This window comes from Cupressus sempervirens, chromosome 4, assembly GCF_028749045.1.
Source record: "Cupressus sempervirens isolate cs-2001-9-10 chromosome 4, ASM2874904v1, whole genome shotgun sequence".
In the NCBI taxonomy this organism is placed as follows: domain Eukaryota; kingdom Viridiplantae; phylum Streptophyta; class Pinopsida; order Cupressales; family Cupressaceae; genus Cupressus; species Cupressus sempervirens.
In genome coordinates this window covers 396,213,499-396,221,975 of record NC_143121.1, presented here as the reverse complement: position 1 = coordinate 396,221,975, position 8,477 = coordinate 396,213,499, and the positions used below count along the sequence as shown (strand labels likewise).

The following is an 8,477-nucleotide window of genomic DNA, read 5'->3' as shown; positions in this document are numbered from 1 at the left end:
TTATCTAAAAGAAAGAGTAAGGTGTGTTAAATTGTTGATTTCAATGGGCAAATTTGGTAGATTCTAGAAAGACAAAACAAATAAGTTAGAAGAAGAATGATGGGGGCACAATACAAGACAATAATGAACACAGTAGGAAAAGGGGAATACTATATTTAGAAGTGATCTTTTATTACATTTGGTACAATGATAATAGACCAAAGTGATGCTCTATGGGCTTACACTATAGTCTGATCTTAGAGAAGAACCCTCCTTTAATACCTTCTCCCAAACTCCACCAAAAAACTACCTTTACAATGCCAGAAATGTCCTTAAGTACCCCAAATTAGGTTTAGGGTAAGGAATAAATTTTACGATATTTCATTTGGCATTCACTACCAACATAGAATGTTCTAGAAAATACATCAAAAGTCAGTGTAAATTAGAAGAATCTAGAAATGGTAGTCCAACTTCCAAGAGGCATAACTTTTGATCTAGGACTTTGATTGATGGACCATTTACATTTTTGGAAAGCTCTCCAAGTTCTCTATAGCCTTATAGACTAACTTTATTTGTTTCCCATTTTTTGAGCCTATACAAGTCCATTCATTACCTCAAATCTAACTTTGAAGTGCTCTTAAGAGGTCTCCTGGCATATTAAAACTACAATAACTTTCAAACCATAAAGCCTTTTGACCTAATTCTTTTTCTGGAGTTCTTTAAATTATAAGTATAATCATTCCTCCAACTTACACCATCTAACTCAATAAAATTATAGCTCAATTACAAAATAACCTATTTTCTACATTGGCATGTATCTCAAGGTGCTCAAAAACTCTAACTTGGAAAACCAATAGTGGAACTATGAGAGTTGGAATCTTAATTTGATCCAAATGGGTGTTCAAAAATAAAAACACATTGAACAGAAACTAACATTCAGCATATTTTTGTGTGATACAGAATTGCCCTTACACAACTGGATGCTCCTACATCAAAGAATTGTTAGTTGAAATTATTGTCTACATAGAGGAATTTGAAGAGCTAGAAAATAGGCTAAAATTTACAGAAGAAGTACGTAATTGGTAGGTGAAGAAAACATGCAAGCTTAGAGAGAAAAATAATGAATTAAAAGAAAAGTTAAATTTTTTTGATGATGCTGAGAAAAAGAAAAAAGTTTTAGAAGATAGTGTGAAGAAATGGCATGCGGAAAATAATATGTTAAAGAAGGAATTGTCTACTCTAAAACAAGAGAAAGAATGTTTGAATGTGAAACCATTTGTATGTGATGTACCTTGTGACACAAATTATTTGAGTGACTATGGGATTGAGAAATGCGATTTTTCTAAGGTTGTTTGTAAAAAGCAGTGTAATGAGGAACATGAAAATTGTGTTGACTTCTAGATATATTATAATGCTAATATTGGTTTGAAGATTATGGAAAGAATGAGTTTCAAAGGTTAAGGTCTAGGAAAGGATGAACATAGATTAATAAATTTGATAGAGATTATAGTTAGGCCAAAATATGCAAGTCTTGGATATGATGTAGGTAGTGGAAACATGAATAAAGATTCAAGAGAATCAATTGAAAGCTTAAATATTGTGCAATGTTCACACTGCAACAAGGAAGAGCATACAAAGGATATATGTTGTGATATACATCTTTGTAATATTTGTGGCTTGAAAAATCATTATGATAAGACATGTTGGAATAGATAGGGCAATGAAGATTTTATGTTAGGTTGCATCAAAATAGATTGTAGATGGAGCTATGGATCAAATTGGCAAAAAATTGCAAGAATGGTTAGAGGTTTATTCAAGTACAAATGTTCAAGCATAAGGAAGAATACCATAGAAGAAGAAAATAGAGCCAAGGAAGGCATGAAAGAAGGAAAATATTTTTGAAGTCTATAAGCATGGATTTGAAAATGAATACAATAATATTGGCACAAATAGAATGGATGGAGTTATGGATCAAATTGGCAAAAAATTGAAGGAATGGTCAAAGGTTTATTCAAGTAAAAATGTCAAGAAATTGTAGGAATGGTTAGAAGTTTATTCAAGTACTATTTTAGCATGGGAAATAGAGTCAAGGAAGGCATGAAAGAAGCAAAAGATTTTTGAAGTCTACAAGTGTTGATTTGAAAAAGAATGCAATAATATTGGCACAAATAAAATTCTTGTGCATCAAGATTTGAGGTTGAAATTAGGGAGGAGTGTTGGAATGTAATGTCCCCCTCAAATAAAATGTAAAGGCATAATAGATGATTCTAGATATTTCAAGAGGATTACCAAATAGGGTAGGTTCTAGAAGGCATTTATGTTTAGATAATTCTACAAATGTTTGTTTGTATTATGTCGGCTAATTTAGATGTTTCAAAAAACAATCAAAGACCTTTATAAAAGAGGCACAATGTAAATTTTTTTGATCAGGCAATGAAATTATTCTACAATTTCTATAAGTTCCTATAGTGTGTATTTTGTGTTTAATTATCATTGTGGATGATTATTCTATAATTATTAGCCAAATTACTAGCTAAAAAATTATAAAATTATCCAATTAATGAATATTAGCCACTAAAAAATACCTTGCTAATAAAGTAATACCTTGCCCTCTTCAATATTGCAAATAAAACTTCAACTAAATTCATTTGGACATTTGTATAGCCAAGAATGAAATGATATAAAAAAACAGAAACAAAAATTCTTCCTCATGAAGAAGTTTTACAAGCCTCTATGTCAAATGACATTAATGAATTGAATACTTTAATAAGTCAAGACCATTCATTTGGCATGAATGGCCTCTTATTATGTTCCTTACAAAATAGTTTGAATGGAGTGGTGAAAATGGTAATAACTTCAGTTTTTAGTAAGAATAATTTGGGTTATGATGATGTGGTGGGTACTCTTCTTAGCAAGGACATGAGAACGAATCAAGAATCATTATCCCATAAATATTTAACTATGGTAAACATCAAGAATAGAGGAAGAAGCCAAAATAAAGGTATAAACAATCATTAGAAGGTATCTAAATTAGGTATGAGATCAAAGTCAAAAGAGAAAAATGGTGATTGCTAATTTTGTGGAAAAGTTGACAATGTGAAGAAAGATTGTAGAAACTACAAGAGAGAATAAGAACAATTACATGACAATGTGGCAAATAGAGCTTATAACAAGAACGATGATGCATTAATAATATCAACAAGAGAAGCTACATTAAATTTTTATGTCATAGTTTCAAAAACTTCATTTCATGCCTCTCAATGTACAAAGTACTTCACAAACTATCAAAGAGGTAATATATTTAGAAGATAAAAAAGCTTGTTTAATTATTTGAAAAGGTTATATTATATTTTCATTAAAATATGTCAATAATTGATTATTAAAAGTTATTTATCTTATTCCCTAATTAAAAAGAAATTTTATTTTAGTAAGTCACCTCTATAAAAAAGGATTTCTCACCACTCTTCTGGATACATGAGAAGTTACTAAAGGCTCTATGGTCATTACAAAGGGAGAGAAAAAATGTAGTCTATATATTGTGCATAATATTAGTGAATTGAGAGCTTCTATAAAATTTTAGAGAACACGTCAAAATTTTGGAATCAAAGACTTGGTCACATGAGAAAGAGAAAGAAGAATCTTGATGTCATCCACAAGAGGGAATAACTACTTGGTCTCAAATCTATTGATTTGCATTTTTGTAAATATTGTCTTACAGTGAGAAAAATTAGGTAATCTTTTTGATGATTGATATTAAGAGAAAGAGCACACCATTGGAGTAGTCCATTATGATTCCTTTGGACCCACTAAAGTAGCTTTCTTGGAGATTCAGATGATTGTATCAGGAAAGTGTGGATTTATATTATCTTAAAGAAATTTGATGTTTTCTTTTAATCTTAAATAATTAAATATCTTCTCAACAATTAGATTAGGCACTTAGTGTCTAAATACTTATAATGGAAGTGAATTTTCTCCTTGGAATTTAATTAATTTTGGAGAAGTGGAGTGGATGAATAGAACAATTGTCAAGAAATCTTGGTGTAATTTTTGGTTGAGGCATGTAATACAAGATTTTATCTCACCAACCAGAGCCCTTCGTTATAGGTAAATTTTAGTATTATGGAAGAAGAAAGGCTGAAAAAAGAAATTTCATATTCTCACATCTAGATATTTTGAATGTGAAGACTTTGTACATGTTGCAAAGGAAAAGAGGACAAAGTTGAATTTCAAATCAGACTAGTACCTTCATGAGTTATGATAAATATCAATATAATTTTTGAATTTGAGATCTTCTCGGGAATAAAATTGTAAGAAATAGAGGTGTTATGTAATAACTACCCCTGCAAAACAAATGCCACATCAGCAATCTCCATAATATGCAGAAAAATCAACGAGAGTCAAACTCTTTTGAATATTGACCAGTCAACATTAGTCGATTAACTATCATTAACTTTACATATATGCTCAAATTTAAAAGAAACTATAAATTTGTTACCAGATTACTAATACCAGATACCAGATACCAGGTGGTATAGCCATGGTGACCAAGTTGAAAAGAGCTCCAGAACCTGTCTAAGAACACAAGGCAAGAATATTGTAGGAGTGCTTTTCCACCCTACCACGAAGCTGTTAAGCTTCCCCGAAATCTTTCCTAACATGAAAGATACCCAGCTTGGCAACAAGATAGTCTAATCAGGTAAAACCAAGAGAAGTAATGGAATTGTGGTACACAATAGTGTCAAGAATAGTATCGGTCAACAGAATAACCAAACAACAAGATAACCAAATAACATTTTCATAGTTGTCATTTCAAAACCCATTATTTATGATAAGTAGAACATAACAAGGTTTATTCATCTTTGAGTGCCGTACTCCCATTCACATACAAGGATAAAATCATAAAGTTCTTTAACCAAGGATCAATTAATTATAGCATTTTAATGCATCTTTAGCAAGAAATTTTAATCCAACTTCCAAGTATTACCATCAATTCTCATTTTATGCATGTGATACATACACATAGGTTAAGCCAATCATATAGTCTACTAATAAAACCATTTCCCCCTCAATTAGCAATCACAGTATGTTATCCTATCTTAAATTTCCTCTCATCAAACATAATTACACAAGCAACATGACACCATTACTTTCCACTACGCACTATCAACATATAAGCATAAAGAAAAACAACATTACTAAGAAGTGCATACCCTTGATGCTTACATTCAATCTAAGCCTTTCGCATGGTGTTCAATCTTGACTAGTCATCAAAATTTAGAACACATTTTTATATCCTGGAAAAAAAGTGTACTCCATTTTACATGAATATTCATCTACAAAAGGACATCAACCATTCCGAACTTCCAACATTGTAAAATGGAAAAGAACCCCTCTATTCCTCCATGTTGAGTGTATCAAGATCAATAGTGGTTTGATTCTATGATCTAGAAATGAGTTTAATTCTAAATAAAAATATTATTAATATACGGCACAACTTAGCTGTTTACTTTAGGTGTACAGATATTTCCATAACCTTTGGTGAATAGTTGTGAGCCTCGAATCTCAAAGAAGCTCTACAAACACATTGTGGTTTAGGTAAATGTTAAGTCTCGTAGTTACATCTTATAAAATCTACAGTGATCTGTTAATACTTCACTGTTACAAGGAGCCTCACTGAACACAATGCATACCTAAATGCATTGTGCAGTCCTGCCCGAATGTAAAATACATTCAAATAATTAGAAGGAGCCCTATTGACCTACATGGGGTAAAGTCTAGAAAATTAAGGAGGATGGTTAACTCTGTTTCTATAAATCCCAATCTTCACAACTCTTAGGGAAACCAAGAAGATAAAATGAGAGAATGCTACCCACCCAGTTTTCTATTGAAGCATCATCAAGGCATGTCTTTCTGTACTTAAAGTCTACTAAGTATTTAAGGTTAAATCTTTTAAATGACCAACACAAAATTTGAATCTAGCCCTTGACAGAGAACACTACTTCTAAAAAGATTTTTCCCTCATTTAAAACAATCATGAGGGGTCCATTCCACAAACTTTATTCTGATAATCCGAAGATTTTTAGAAAAACATACACATAGATGGATAGTTTATCTAGCATTTGTAGACCAAAATAAACTTCACAGAGCTTAAAATGTATCTATCATTTGGATTAAATCAAATAGAGGAACCTGTGAATTGAAGCTTGCTTGGTGCCTTGCCCTCCAAGTGCCCCTCTCCTCCTTCCAAGTCTCTCCTCTGCATTCATGGTGATCTCTTTAACGCCCTCCTTAAATCTGCCTTCTCTTTGATCCGTTGGACACGATCAGTGGGTTCAATATTAAGGTCAACCTTTTTTCCAGTTAGGGTTTTCATCTTCACGGAAAGGCCTCCCATGAACCCAAACATAAAATAGATAGTTGATTCATTCTGGATGTTATAATCCACAAGAGTGTGTCCTTCTTCCATTTTCTTCCCACCAAATATCAACCACTGATGGTCTGCTAGGACGTCCTCAATTAATAACATCACTTTAACTTTTGCCTTGACACGCTCGATGGTATCGCTGCTGTCCACCTCAAGCGTGATCATTTTTCCTGTGAGAGTCTTCACGAATACCTGCATCTTTTCCATCTTCTCTTAAACGTCCTCGGTAGTATATTAGTTTTGAAACCTCCTTCATTAGATACGCTCGGAGTAACATGAATATATATGCAAAGCTTCTAGGGAAGATAAAGAATTGATATGATAGTAACCAACCAAAATAATTCCTACAACTGAATAGAAGCTTCCGAGGGCAGCTGGTAACAGAATCAGAACAAGAGGTTTTATATCTCACCAATAACTATTAAAACCATTAGGGTGCTTAGTTTCAATTTCAGTGATTAGAACTAACTCCTTCCTAACAACTCCATACGCCATTTTAAATTCTTATTTATTAAGTTATTGACAAAGTAACAGGTGGCGATGAGAACCGACTTATTCGGGTAAGGAGAGAGTGGGTTGTGACATGTTATTTCTAATGGAATGTTGTTTTCCTACATTTCATAGAAAGGAACAACCAGTCATTCAATATGTGCCTCTCCTTATTACAAAATAATTCTTCTCTTCAATCCTCTAACACTAATTTGCAGTAGTGCCCTCTGCAAATTTATATTCACTTGCTTTTGTCCTGGATCTTTCTAACTGACAGACAAATTCCTCAATCTCTAGAAATGTAGAAGATTTGAATGAACATGAGAGGAAATTAGAAGAGGAAGTATCTACGCAAGCTAGGCAGCAGGTTTGAATGAGATACTAATACAATTAAAGGTTGCACCTCCACCGTTAAGTCTCAATAATGGATTTCATCACCTAATAAAAATAGTGATCATACATTTGAGGATACCAACGATCCTATTAAAATCTCAGAGAAACAGTATACATATCTTCAAACCATGTGATTATTAGAAAACATTAACACTGGTACGACTAGAATTCATCCACCCTCTACTCTACTCGATCAAAGAAATGGAGAAATGTTAAACAATATTGTAAAAGACCTCCCAAAAAATAAGCTTTTGTCAATGTTTCACCAATACAGGTAAAATTAAAATTTTTAAACATTTGACACAACCAAAGCTAGTGTGTCTCATCCTTGAGGAATCCTAAACTTTACCTTAGGAATGTATGTGGTCTATTTTGTATGCTCACTATAGTGGCTTGTGTTCATGAATCCACACCCTCTTCTAGACGTGTGCATAGCAAAATGAATCCACACATCTTCAATTATCTATAGTCATCATAACGTAATGGAATCTATGGAGCTTTATCAGAAATAAGATACTTGGGTGTTTTTAACCATAGTCCAACGACAGTAATGGCGACATAATAGGGTAGCATTGATGGTGTCGGCATTGGAATTTACTAATTTTATGAATCAATTTTTTCCCTAGATCTATCATAATAATCTTATCCTTTCCTAGCAATGCATTTACTTTCTAGAAGCTTCCAATTTCTTAACTCTAGAATTTCTTAAGCTACTCAACTATGTTAGGAGGAAAAAAATTTAAGAGGTCAAATCCCCTCTATTACGTAGCCATTAAGTTTTGAAGCTCCTCCCATTTACTTAGTATTATAAGACCTTTTAGGACACTTTTTGCAATTTCTTTCTAGAGCTTTCTTTAGCCTTTCTTATCTATTTCAATAAAACTACATCAACCTAGTTCAATGGACTAGGTCAACAAAGGTTAACCTAATTTAGGACTAGTCATGCCCCTCGCCCCCCCCCCCCCCCCCCCCCTAACATTGATCTTTTCTAGGACTAGGCTGACCCAAGTTGACATAGCCCCCAAAGGTTGTGAGGATCAGAATGTGAAAGTTCTCAACTATATTAATTAATTAATTTTACTCCCCTCTTAGCCTTAGCTGTTTTCATGCTTCATAAATAGTATAAAAGGAGGCTTCTGGGCTTCATTTTCATATCTCATCTCATTCTCAAGATATCTCATTCAACACTCAA

At 32.9% G+C, this 8,477-nt stretch overlaps 1 pseudogene; it reads right to left on the bottom strand.

Moving 5' to 3' along the window:
• Window positions 1-6,241: 6,241 nt before the first annotated feature.
• Window positions 6,242-6,601, bottom strand: LOC149561717 (ubiquitin-like protein-NEDD8-like protein RUB3 pseudogene; annotated as a pseudogene).
• Window positions 6,602-8,477: the final 1,876 nt, after the last annotated feature.